This window comes from Pan troglodytes, chromosome 3 (assembly GCF_028858775.2).
Source record: "Pan troglodytes isolate AG18354 chromosome 3, NHGRI_mPanTro3-v2.0_pri, whole genome shotgun sequence".
NCBI lineage: Eukaryota > Metazoa > Chordata > Mammalia > Primates > Hominidae > Pan > Pan troglodytes.
This window is the reverse complement of record NC_072401.2, coordinates 46,902,316-46,913,721: the sequence shown is the minus strand read 5'-3', so window position 1 is coordinate 46,913,721 and position 11,406 is coordinate 46,902,316. Positions and strand designations below refer to the sequence as shown.

General features: G+C 40.5%; 1 long non-coding RNA gene across 1 annotated transcript; it reads right to left on the bottom strand.

Moving 5' to 3' along the window:
* Window positions 1-4,868: 4,868 nt before the first annotated feature.
* Window positions 4,869-10,520, bottom strand: LOC134809879 (uncharacterized). Its single transcript, XR_010156554.1, has 4 exons — window positions 10,437-10,520; window positions 10,224-10,299; window positions 9,846-9,939; window positions 4,869-4,970 (listed from the first exon to the last, which is right to left on the bottom strand). It is a non-coding gene; the product is annotated as an uncharacterized LOC134809879 (long non-coding RNA).
* Window positions 10,521-11,406: the final 886 nt, after the last annotated feature.

Below are 11,406 nucleotides of genomic sequence, written 5' to 3'. Positions count from 1 at the left end.
TTCTAAGTCAGATTGTTACTAAGATCTTTTAAGAACTTAAAAATCGCCATATTTATGTGTTTGATCTACTAGATTTGTATGCATTATTTAGGTTCCCAGGAAAGTTTTGACATTAAATTGAATAATTATTGATATTAAGAAAATAAATAATGTTAAATTTATAAATGCACCTTAAGAGGTTTTAAGGAGTTTATCTAATAGCATTTGTTAATGGAACCAAACAATATTTAGGCCCTTCAAGTGCTTTTAAAATTTGCTATATTTCTGAAAGAACAACAAGAATTCTAACTTGAACTTAAATCTTAAGGTAAACGAAGTTTCTTTTTTTTGAGATGGAGTCTCGCTCGCTCTGTCACCCAGGCTGGGGTGCAGTGGGGTAATCTTGGCTCACTGCAACCTCCGCCTCCGAGGTTCAACCAATTCTCCTGCCTCAGCTTCCTGAGTAGCTGGGATTACAGGCACGCACCACCATGCCCAGCTACTTTTTGTATTTTTAGTAGAGATGGGGTTTCACCATGTTGGCCAAGCTGGTCTCGAACTCCTGACCTTGTGATCCGCCCGCCTTGGCCTCCCAAAGTACTGGAATTACAGGCATGAGCCACCATGCCTGGCAGTAAGCGAAGTTTTTAAGTTGTAACTTTGGTAAATTAAATATTAATTTTTAAAGCTAAGTAACCTCTGAATAACCTTTTTCGATGCATAAAAGCCAACCTCAAGAGCATCAAAAGAGTCATCTACGTTTATATTTGAACTCTGTAACTTTGGAATAATGTGCAAAGCATGTCCTCTGGGATCCGAGGGACCAGGTGTAATGGGGTTAAGTTGAATTCAAAGCTTGAACATGTAGCCTTCTTGTTTTCTGTAACTATTCTCTTCTTGTCCAGAAGGCCCCGTTTCCTCTGATGGCGAGATAGAGTGATGAAGTGAAGGTAGATCACCAAACATAAACTTTCCAAGTAAAGGTAGCCAGAGTCTACTTTGGGGTTAACCTAATCTCTTTTGGGGAAATGCTCAGCGTTTTAGGCATTTTCTTCTCTCCTCTTCCCTTAGCCAAGATGGCCTTGGGGAGAGGGAAAGTTTATGCACTCACGTGGCATTGGTGGTGTTGTGGCTGGTTCACAGTGGGCTTTTGTTTGGCCCAGTGGGCACTTGCTGGGCTCTGGTTGCAGTGTTTTGTCCCACTGAAACCAGGTCATTGGTCTCTGATGTCATCGCCTCCTCTTGACCTCCAGTGGCATTGTTGCATTGCCTTGGAGCTCTGCAGGCTGACTAGGCCTTTTGGACTTTCCAGTTTTATCCAAAGCACACAGGAGGCCCCTACAAAAGAACACTTCCCAGGAACCTTTGTCTCAGGAAATCTTTCCAGCGTCTGCCTCTGAACTACTCTCTGTCCTGTCCTCTACTCCAGACTTTTCCCTTGTGATTAAATTCTTGTCTCCTTGGACTAGGTCCTTTGTATCAGACAGAAAGCTGCCCTTATGTGGGTGGGGGCATAAGTCTCTCTTTGGTTCCACCCTATAACCCTGGGCCAGCCCTTCTTATTCTCAAGCAGAGTCCTGGATCCTGAGACCCTAGCCTGAACCTGTATCCCATCCCCATAATTTGAGTAGGTGAAGCAAAAATGAATCTGTACCCCATCCCCATAATTTGAGTAGGTGAAGCAAAAATGATCAAATCTGGCCAGGCATGGTGGCTCATCCCTGTTGTTCCAGCACTTTGGGGGGCTGAGGCGGGAGAACTGCTTGAGCCCAGGAGTCTGAGACCAGCCTAGGCAACATAGTGAGACCTTGTTTCCATAAACAAACAAACAACCCAATCTGTGAATGCCAAGATTGCTTAAGAATTAACAAATAGCATTTGAAAAAGATGTAAGAATTGTTAGGAACATAAAAGTTATAGGATACTAATTCCTTTAAAATAAAAATGCAAAGTTTCTTCCTAATTAACTTTTTTCTAACACTTAGGTTTGAGATAATTAGAAGAAAAGTTTACATATAGATTAGCGTCACTATTAGCCAAATAGTGCCTTTATAAAAATCACAGAGAGGCCTTTTTCTCTGGTGGTGGGGTGTGGCATAGAGTCCTAAGCAGGACTCACAGCTTGGCAAGGCAAGAGGAGCACAGACTGGATTTCGGTCCCTACTCACCTGTCAGATGGTTGCTTTTTGGTAATAAACATCCTGCCCAATCATACGAAGTGGCCTGATATAGATGATATTTATTAACTACATGACCTTGGGCAAACATCTCAGTCCTTAGAACTTTAGATGCCTCATATAACAAGTGAGAGGGGCTGACCTCTGAGGTCCTTTGTATCTACAAATACTATGCTCCACGGCATCAGTAATATTTTTTTTCCTTTTTTTAACTAAATGAGAGTCTTCACAGAAAGTAGAGGAAGTACCAAATGCTGGCCACCAGAAGGAACCAGTCTGAAAAGTAGAAGTGACAGAAACCCATGGGCAAAAGTGGTCAGGTTATTCTAGAGTTCATGATAGGGAGAGTTGGACATCATTAGATATATATCCGAGACTTTGGTAAGACACATCTAAAAATTTTTCCTAAATAATAAGATTCCCTGGACAGAGACTCCCAAAGGGAAGATGACAAGTGTTTGGGAGAAGTGCTACAAAATGAAATCTCTATCTTCCAAACAGGATGATGTGGAACAGAAAAAAAGGGGGAGAGTTATTTAAAGAGAGACACACTTGGACAGGCGTATTGGTTCAGGGCACTTTGGGAGGCCGAGACAGGCGGATCACTTGAGGCCAGGAGTTCAAGACCAGTCTGGCCAATATGGTGAAACCCCATCTCTACAAAAACTAAAAAAAAAAAAAAAAAATAGCTGGATGCTAATGCTCTGAGATGACAGATTTTTGGAACTGTGGATGTAAAGCCCATAGACCTTAACATTAGTGTGTCCAGTCCCACGACATTTCATTAGCTTATGGCTTCTGCTCCAGAGACTCCCACCATTTCCCCATTGATAAGGGAGAGGAAGGGGGAAGTAAGAGATTATTTAAAAATAGTTGTGAAACTACCAAGGTCTGTGGTTGAGAGTTGGTTTTCTAACCAACCTTTGTCTAGTCTAGTCTAACCTTTGACTACAGACATCATATAAGGGACACGGTTGCCTCAGATCCAGAAGATATCAGGAAGGGCTGATTTGTTCCACACTATTTGACCACACTGATTGCAACAGGATGTGGACATGTTTTGCTATGAGTGTGTCCTAAAACATTGGAAAGAAACCCCACATCCTGTCACCCTCCCTGAGGGCAAGGACACTTAGAGTGGAGAAATCTGAGGTTTAACCTGTGCTGGGGATGATGACTGATACAACAAAGGATATAGGACCTCACCTAATGAATTTCAAAGATTGCTGATGTAAGATGCACCAAGAACAAATGTTGGTGTCCTGGTAGTAGAGCAGGGGACCCCTTGTGAGACCTGTCTTTGATCTTGGGAACACAAATCTTACAACATATTTATGACTGTGAAGGCAAAAGAAATCTTCAATGATGAGGTCTGGAAATTCTGAATATTCTATGCAAAGTATTAGAATTTCACAAGAGAGGTCTTTGCTCAGAAGAGAAAAATGAACAGGCACCAAGTGGTAATTCACAGAAGTGTCATTCCCATGCTCTTAACTCTCAAGTGTGTTTTGAGATCAGGAAACATGGAGTCCTTATTCTCACTGTGTCCCCTGTTTGAAGACTGATTAATTAAGATGTCATTCACGACATGGTGAGCCATCTTGAGATATTTGAATATCCTGCCACCATGGGAACCCAGACCTACCTCTGGACTAATTATTGGGAGGGGATTGTGGGAAAGAATAATGACTGGGAAATAGAAATCTTTAAGATGCTCTTGAGCAGAACAAATTTCTCCTCCAATAAAGATGTCCATGTGTTTGTATTTGGCATGGATAATACCATATATTCTGTAACCCCAATTCTTTAGTATTAGCTCTTTGTGAAAACCTTCTTAGAAACAAGGTGATTTCACTAGATTGTGTTTGGGGGCTATAATTTTATGATCCTATGAAAGATTGTCCCCTACTTTGCCACTTCTGCCAATAAGACCTCTATGTCCTGTCTGCCCTCTTGTTCCCCCAAATAAAGCTTGGATTTCTGTACCATTAACTATCTGCCCAGCATACAAACCTTTAAGTAAGAAAGAAAGCTTCCTCTTAACCTTCATCCAAAAACAAAAACAAAAACACACACAAACAAAAGAAAATCTGAACTAGGAATAGAGAGCTTTGGGGCTTCTGAAGTACAATGACTAATAAAATATAAACATACTTGCTGTCTCCAGGGGGTTTATAATTAAAATCATAATGTATATTGACATTGTTTATCAGGGTAAAGACTATACTAATTGGCAGGAATAGAATACTCTTTTCTTTTTTTCAAAAGTATAAGTACTGAAAAATTTGACCAATCTCTGTGTTCTACTTACTACTTCTAATGAAGACCTGACAATTCTACATTAATTTAATAGTAACTTTAAGCATTGGATATGTTGATTTGTAATTACCAGGAGAGATTGAGATCAAGCATTTATGTTGGTATATACATTACTAGAAATGATACAAAAATAGGGCTTTAATAAAATGAAGAAACTATTTTTTTATTTATATGCACCTAACACAAACTGAGATCAGTATGTGCAACCTATGTCTCTGCCAAATTTATCCTCCTTCCAGCCCTACCTTGGAGAGGGGTAATCATCTAAAATTAAACTATTTGCAGACAATTTTTCTTGGAAATGTAATGTTAACAGAGGCAATTATTTTTCTTTAGGCTATAGAAAAACAAATTTTTATTTATTTATTTTTTATTTTAAAAAATAATGGAGTGGCAGGGTCTTGCTGTGTTGCCCAGGGTGGGCTTGAATTCCTGGGCTCAAGTGATCCTCCCACTTTGGTCTCCCAAAGTGCTGAGATTACAGGCATTACTGGCCTAGAAAAACAAATTCTGAATAAGTATGATAAGACAAATTCCTTGCCAGCAACTCAATTTTAGAAAATATAGTTTTTAATCTCAGGTAGCTTGGGATGGCAGAAACAAACTGTCTTACTGTTTATTCTTGAAATGTACACTAAGAAACCTATATTCATAAGAAGAACTCTTTTAAAAGGGATAACATTTCATAAAAACTTTATTATTGACTTACATTTAACATATGAGCTGCAGTATTCTTCTAGAATTTTATATTTGTTTTTATTTTCTTGAGTTTTTTTGTTTTTGTTTTTGTTTTGTTTTGTTTTGTTTTAGTTTTTGGTTTGTTTGTTTTTTGTTTTTTTTGAGACAGGGTCTCACTCACTCTGTCACCCAGGCTGGAGTGCAGTGGCATGATCTCGGCTCACTGTACCCTCAACCTCCTGGGCACAAGCAATACTCACTCAGCCTCTTGAGTAGCTGGGACTACAGGCACATGCCCCCATTCCTGGCTAATTTTCGTATTTTTAGTAAAGATAGGATTTTGCTATGTTGCCCAGGCTGGTCTCAAATTTCTGAGCTCAAACAGTCCTCCTGCCTTGGCCTCCCAAAATGCTGGGATTCCAGGCATAAGCCACCATGCCCAGCCTATTTTTTATTTTCTTGAGTATTAAAGGCATTCCATGACTATTGAAGTCAACTAGTTTAAGTCTAATGAAGACCTGATTAAAGTTAAATATTCGCCAAAATAAAAACAATTATTATTACCAAAGTAACACCAATCTTTAAAAATCATTCCAAAAAATTAAAGTATCCACATAGCATCCCTGCAGGGACTATATTCAGCATGAGAGATGAAGTAGGGAATGTCAGGCCTCTGAGCCTAAGCTAAGCCATCATATCCCTAGTGACCTGCATGTATACATCCAGATGGCCGGTTCCTGCCTTAACTGGTGATATTCCGCCACAAAAGAAGTGAAAATGGCCTGTTCCTGCCTTAACTGATGACATTACCTTGTGAAATTCCTTCTCCTGGCTCATCCTGGCTCAAAAGCTCCCCCTCTGAGCACCTTGTGACCCCCCACCCCTGCCTACCAGAGAAAAACCCCCCTTTTTCCTTTACCTACCCAAATCTTATAAAACGGCCCCACCCCTATCTCCCTTCCCTGACTCTCTTTTCGGACTCAGCCCGCCTGCACCCAGGTGAAATAAACAGCCTTGTTGCTCACACAAAGCCTGTTTGGTGGTCTCTTCACATGGACGTGCGTGAAAGGGAATTTGTCACAGAACATTCAGCAGACAAACTTAAAGAGGGAATTTTAAACTAGCTTTCAGAACCTAGGCTCAGAGGCAGTACTCAAGTGAGGTCCTGCTGCAGATGACAACTGCAAAAGAAAATGAACATTGATTTTCTCCAAGTTAGACTCATTTATTTAGCTGTTACTCATAAAGTAGAAGCCAGGTAAGCAGTAGTGTTGACTCATACATAATTTGCAAAAGAGTTGATAAACTCGGACAACAGCAGTGGGACTGCTTTATAGTTTCAAAAGCCTCTTAACATCTTCTCTGTTTTGAGTGCATCATCTTCTCTAAGATGAATTATCTTCAGACCAAATTATATAAGTCAATCTGCAATGGAACAAGCTGGAGGAGATTTAGATTCACTATCTAGAGAAAAGTGTTCGTTCGTTTAAAAGAAATACTTTAAACTGAGGGAATTCATCACCACTAGACCAGTCCTACAAGAAATGTTTGAGAGTCCTTCATCTAGAAGTGAAAGTGTCAGGCCTCTGAGCCCAAGCTAAGCCATCATATGCCCTGTGACCTGCACATATACATCCAGATGGCCGGAAGCAACTGAAGATCCACAAAAGTGAAAATGGCCTGTTCCTGCCTTAACTGATGACATTCCACCATTGCGATTTGTTCCTGCCCCACCTTAACTGAACTATTAACCTTGTGAAATTCCTCCTCCTGGCTCAGAACCTCCCCCACTGAGCACCTTGTGACCCCCGCCCCTGCCCATAAGAGAAAAACCCCCTTTGACTGTAATTTTCCACTACCCACCCAAATCCTATAAAACAGCCCCACCCCATCTCCCTTTGCTGACTCTCTTTTCGGACTCAGCCCGCCTGTACCCAGGTGAAATAAACAGCCTTGTTGTTCACACAAAGCCTGTTTGGTGGTCTCTTCATATGGACACACAAGACAGAAAGGATGATGTCTACCATCAAGAAAACACATAAGACTGTAAAACTCACTGGCATAGCAGATACACAAATGAGAAAGAGAAAGGAATCAAATGTTACCACTACAGAAAACCACCAAACCGCAATGATAAATAACGAAAGAGACAAAAGATCAATCAAACAAAAAGTTGGTTCTTTGCAAAGAAAAACAAAATTGATAAACTGCTAGCTAGAATAACCAAGAAGAGATAAGATCCAAATAAACATAATCAGAAATGAAAAAGGAGACATGACAACAGACACCAGAAATGCAAAAGGTCATCAGCGAGAATTATGAACAACTATATGCTCAAAAACTAGGAAACCTAGAGGGAATTGATTAAATACCAGGAAACATACTACCTTCTAAGATTAAACCAGGAAGAAACAGAAAACCTCAACAGACCAATAATGAGATTACATCAGTTATAAAAAGTCTCCCCACAAAGAAAGGCCCAGAACTGGATCACTTTATTGCTGAATTCTATCAAGCTTATAAAGAACTAACACTAATTCTTCTCAAATCATTCCAAAAAATTAAAGAGGAGGGAAATCTTTCTAACTCATTCTGTAAGGCCAGCATTACCTGATGCTAAAACCAGACAAGGACACACAAAAAAAGAAAACTATGAGAGAAAAATATCTCTCAGGAACACAGATGTAAAAATCCTCATCAAAATACTAGCAAACTAAATCTAACAACACATCAAAAATATAATACACCATGATCAAGTGGGATTTATCCCAGGAATGCAAAAAATGGTTCCACATATGCAAATCAATAAATGTGATACATTAACCAAAGGAAGGACAAAAACCATATGATCATCTCAATAAACACAGAAAAAGCATTTGATAAAATTTAACATCCTTCATGATAAAACGTCTCAACAAGTTAGGCATAAAAGAAACATACCTCAAAATAACAAAAGCCATATATGACAAACCCACAGCTAACATCATACCACCTGGGGAAAAGCTGAAAGCCTTTCCTCTAAGAACTGGAATAAGACAATGATGCTCACCTTTACTATTCTTATTCAACATAGTGCTGGAAGTCCTAGCCTGATCGATTAGGAAAGAGGAAGAAATAAGGACATAATCCAAGTTGGAAAAGAAGTGAAAGTGTCTCTCTTTACAGATGACATGATCTTATACTTAGAAAAACCTAAAGACTACCAAAAAAGTCTTACAAATGATAAGTAAATCCAGTAAAGTTGAAGGATACAAAAACCAATATACAAAAATTGGTAGTTTCTATATAACCAGGATGAACTAATTAAAAAGAAATCAAGAAAGCAATCCCGCATTTCCACCCACTTCCCCACCCAGTGCCACTCTGGCTACCCTGCACTCGCTCTGAGCTCCAGGCTTCTGCTAAGTTAGCAACACCATGGTCTCCCTTTAGCTGCTCTCATGATTATCTACCCTGGCATCATCAGCCACAATAGTTCAACATGTATAAGATTTGGGAGATTGCAGACAGGCTTGCCTGGAGTTGGAGGGAAAGATGTAAGTAGGACGCAGGGTAACACTGATGACTTGTTCATTGGTGGAAATGCCTCTGCTGAAGGCCCTTAGGGCAAAGGTGCCTCCCAAAGTGCTGGGATTACAGGTGTGAGCTACCGTGCCCGGCCAGGTCTAAATATTTGTAACAAACTGTTAAATAAAATATGTTCTACCCTCACATCTTGACAAATACACTTTTATAATAACCTGGAAGGGCAGGTTCCTATTTAGAATTCTCAGACTTCTTGGGGTCTCCAGATTATGGAGACAGCTGGCTCCCTGGCTGCCCATCCCTGGTCTGAGGGCAGTTCCTCTTTTATTTCTACCTATGCCCCATCCTACACTACAAAGGGCTTTGTGGACACATGTGTGGACACCTGATGCTGCATAGCTAAGCTCTAACCACACCCACTTCATAAAATGTGTGTCCCCTGGGCGTCCTTAGCCATTAGGGTTGTGTACTCCAGCTGTGCAGTCTGCCCTTAGGAGGACTTAATCAGCAAAGAGGATGTACTAGCCCTGTAAATAGGCTCCAAGTGGTTTGGGCAGATAGTTCTGCAGTCTAAGGCACCCAGACGTAGATGAATAGTATTCCATTGTATAGATCACTTTGGGTAATATGGACGTTTTAACAACTTTAATCCTTCCAGTCCATGAGCATGAGCTCTTTCCATTTATTTGTGTCTTCTTCTATTTTTCTAATGATTTTTTAAATAGTTTTCAGTGTACTGATTTTTGTGTGTTGATTTTGGATCCTACAACTTTACTATATTTGTTTATCTTAACAGTTTTTTGGTGGAGTCTCTGGGGTTTTCTATATATAAGGACACGTTATCTGCAAACAGGTGTAATTTAACTTCTCCCTTTCCTATTTGGGGGATGTCTTTTATTTCTTTCTCTTGCCTAATTGCTGTAGCTAGGATTTCCAATACTATGTTGAATAGAGGTGGCAAGAATGGACATCTTTGCGTTGTTCTGATCTTAGAAGAAAGGCTTTCTATTTTCACTGTAGTGTATAATATTAGCTGTGAACAAAATCTGCATTTTTAAACACCTGTTAGATTCTTACTGGGAGATGTTGAAGGCCTCTAAAAGTAAGAGATAGGGTAGGGCTTTGTGTTGCTGTTCCCCCCAAACTCACTAAATGTTTGCATGTTACCTTGGTATCCAGCCCTAGATGGAATTCTGCTACCGCTGTCATCATTAGCAAGCAGGCGTGCTCTTCTTACAAGCTCAGCTCAGTCCCTTAGGCACTGTATCGGATGAGATGAGGAAAAGCTGCTGTAATAATAATACAGTGGTTTAAAGCAACAGTCCAAGGTGAATGTTCCAAGGTGGCAGGTGGTCTGCTTCATGAGCTACTCAGGGGCTCAGGTTCCTTCCAACATGATTCTGCACTACTCTCTGGGCCTTTTGTTGTCTGCATAGCAAAGTTCTAGCCAACCAAATGGCAAGAAGGGAACAAGAACTCAGAATAGGCATATTCACGTTCTTAAGGTGTAGGCCCAGAAATCTAGGTATACATTCTTCTACTCACATGCCATCAGGTGAAACTTGGCCACATGAATACAGCTATCTGTTAGGTGAGCTGGATGGGTGGTGTAGTCAAGCACCTAGGAAGAAGAGGAGAATGGACTATTTGGTAGAAAACTGGTTGTCTCCACCATTGGCACACTGCCAAGTATCTTGCAGGAAAGAATTAATCAAGGCAGATGCAATAATATTCTAGAGGCAAGTTAAGCTCACTTACTATTCAGAATAGGTAGCAGAATCTTCAGGTCCAAATCAGAGCCTGAGCCACAAAGACCACTCTGAAAGATATAGATAGGCTGCTGGGCTCATAAATTTTATGCACTTCTATACATATAAGGACACAGATTCTTCTACAGTATTGCTAATTAATCCAAATATTTTATTTTATTTTTATTTATTTATTTATTTTGAAACGGAGTCTCGCTCTATCGCCCAGGCTGGAGTGCAGTGGCGTGGTCTCAGCTCGTTGCAACCTCTGCCTCCTGGGTTCACGCCATTCTCCTGTCTCAGCCTCCCGAGTAGCTGGGACTACAGGCGCCTGCCACCACGCCGGCTAATTTTTTGTATTTTTAGTAGAGATGGGGTTTCATCGTGTTAGCCAGGATGGTCTCGATCTCCTGACCTCGTGATCTGCCTGCCTCAGCCTCCCAAAGTGCTGGGATTACAAGCGTGAGCCACCGCACCCGGCCTCACACATTTTATTTTTTAAATTTAAGTTTATTTTATTTTCTTAGAGATGGGGTCTTGCTGTGTTGCCCAGGCAGGATTCAAACTTCTGGGCTTGGCTGGCCATGGTGGTTCATTCCTATAATCCCAGTGTTTTGGGAGGCCAAGGCACGAGGATCTCTTGAGGCCAGGAGTTTGAGACCAGCCTGTACAACATAGCAAGACACCTTCTCTACAAAACAAAAACAAAAACAGACAAAAACCTCCTGTGCTTAAGGAATCCTCCCACCTCAGACACCTGAGAAGGATCACACACACATGCCACTGTGCCTGGCTAATCCACATATTTTAAACATCGCACATTTTGCCAACTGAAAACTATTTCTATCATTTTAAAAGTATATTAACAACTAGTACATTGAGATAGCAATAGTCAAACCACTTGTAACAGGTCCTCTGGAATGTGGAGACCTGAGAAAAACATTTCAAACCTATCCTGGAGAGTATATTCCTGATTGGGG